This window comes from Rhagoletis pomonella, unplaced genomic scaffold, assembly GCF_013731165.1.
Source record: "Rhagoletis pomonella isolate Grant_MI unplaced genomic scaffold, Rhpom_1.0 Rhpom_scaffold_00001, whole genome shotgun sequence".
Lineage (NCBI taxonomy): Eukaryota > Metazoa > Arthropoda > Insecta > Diptera > Tephritidae > Rhagoletis > Rhagoletis pomonella.
Window position 1 is genome coordinate 95190456 of NW_023458555.1, and position 2737 is coordinate 95193192.

The following is a 2737-nucleotide window of genomic DNA, read 5'->3' on the forward strand; positions in this document are numbered from 1 at the left end:
CCATAGTAGAAAGCGTAGCGAATTTCTTAAGAACCTCGTACTGCTTAAGAAGGCATACCTAAACAGGTAGTAGGCTTAGAGCGAAAACAACATTTACGTGCATGTTGTTGTTGCCTGTGGTTAGTGTTGTTCCGATACCACTATGTACTCGATTCCTCTATATATTCTTTAAAAATATTGAAGGAGATAATCGAGAGAAGTACTCGCACTTATTCGATTTTCCCACGGCATTCTGAATTACTTTGTTTGCTCCTCACATTCTTAATTCGAATTGACAGTTCTCTGTCTCTGTGTATTGTTTTTATTTTTCTTCGCTGCAAAATTGATGCAAAATGTAGGCTCTTCGTCAAAATTCATAAGTTTCCGTATTGAATTAGGGATATACACATTAGGGCTGTTCAGGTTCTTGTGCATACGCACTTGTATTTGCATATTCGTTGAATTTGTAAATTCACAACAATAAAATGCACACGGTTGCCATGGCAGCCAGCATAAACTTTGCAAATGCAATTCAAACTGGAAATCTCATACCATTTCCACAACGTCCTGAACAGCCCTATCGATAGACTTTTACTTTTCGTACTCAGAAAAAAATGCAAGTTTTGATCTGTGAGCTAGTTTCGATAAATTTCCGATAAAAATTAGGGGCGGCACCGAATTTTTAGTAATTCGCATGTTAATTGGACCTGAATTACCAACAAATGAGGTAATTCGCTCTCAAAATTTTGTATGGCGAATTACGTAATTCGGAGGGTAATTGGAGTGCGAATTACGAATGAGAAAGCGAACTACGTAATTGGGGTGCCTTGGGAAAGCCGTATTACTCGTATCGAACTCATTATAACATTTCGTAGAACTAATATAATAATTTCGGAAATGGTTATATACATTCGAAGGGCCTGTGCATGTTTATACGTATTTTTATATATTTATTAACAAAGTTTGATTAGTTTAATAAGAACGTTGCATTTTCTGTTGCCGCGGCAATGCTATGTCATGGAAAGAAAAAAGGAACAATTCGAGTACTTCTCGACCGAAACTTACCAAAAAAGTACCACAAGTTTGATCGAGTACTTTCGGCCAAAACCTACCGAAAGTATAGCCATAAATCTTGCAAAACCTGAAAATTTGACTAGCACGGAAACACAGCATTGACAGTTTCTTCATTCCTTTAGCCAACTTGACTTTTTTAGCGCTGTCGATGTCCGATTTTCCAACAGTTACCGCTATAATCTTTATTTGCTTCATACAAGGTAGGATTCAACTTAAGGTATGAACGTGTTGCCAAAAGCACTATATAATGCGGCATATTCTGGATTTCGTACGAATCGAAAATTTGAAATTTTTGTATAGAAAATGATAGGAAAATTTCATGATTTTCGATTCGTACGAAAACAAGAATACGCCCCAATGATTTATTTATTGCCACAACCAAACTATGAATAGGTGGAAAAGTAAGTAAATACTTTAACCGCGTACTCGCTACCCACCTAAGTACTTGCAGGAAAGATAGGAGTACAAAAAGTGCTCAGTACTTGAAGAAAGTATCGAGTACTTACTCGTGAAATACAAAAAAATTGAATTGGAAAAATTTTGTTTGCTTCTCGAAGCACTGATTTATCCTTTGCAAGCAAAGCAATCAGCGTTTGTGCTGCCGAGATCGGTGAACGTTCCAAAAAGCTATTCAATCACTTGTTTTCTATGGAAAAAAGTTTCACATGCAAATAGTTTTTAACAATTTAGAATATTTTTGAGAAGACATTAGAAATATTTGACATTTTAAAGACCAAATAATTAGAAAAAAAAAAACAAAATAGCTGCTCTTGAGCATTTCTTGGGCTTTTTTTAATCGTCGAACTAAAAAAATGTTTACAAATAATAACATAACAACAGATTTAGTTTTTATTAACCCGTAACTTCAATTGCATTACTGCTTGGGTACAAAAATTTAAAATCAAAGGATTGTCTCTACGGGAAAGAATTGGAGTTAATGCAGAGATAAAAAATAGTTTATCTCAAAATGAGAATAACGAATACTTACAAAAATTAAAACGACCAGCGCAGATCTCTATTATTTGGGAATATCAAGCAACACTTGATTGTAATTTTTCAATCCTTGAAATAAACTGAATAAAAAACAAAATATTAAGTTGTATTTATAATTTTTTTGTTGTAGTAGAACGATACGAAAAAAAGCGGTATATTGAGATTGATAGACCTGAAGTTGTTCAGCTGTATAACAATGGAATGGGTGGCGCAGATCTTCTTGATCAAATGTTGCAGTATTACCGTATTTTCATAAAATCTAAAGAGTGGACCCTACGAGTTATTATGCAGTTCTTTTACATGGCAATAGTGGCGAGTTGGTTCTAGTATAAAGCGGATGCAGATAAAAATGATATACCTATGCAACAATTTCTTCAACATTTCAAAATGAAAACCGACGGAGCCGTTCCTCAAACACCTTTAGCAAAGATGAGCAGCAAGCTCCTAAAAGATTGAAGTACTTCAACCAACCACCAACTTACACGCGTTATGATCAAGTCGGTCACCTACCGAAGTTTGATTATTTACAAAATAATGGAGTTTGCTGCAAGAACTAAAAAAATGTTTACAAATAATAACATAAAAACAGATTTAGTTTTTATTAACCCGTTACTCCAATTGCATTACTGCTTGGGTACAAAAATTTAAAATCAAAGGATTGTCTCTACGGGAAGGCATTGGAGTTATTGCA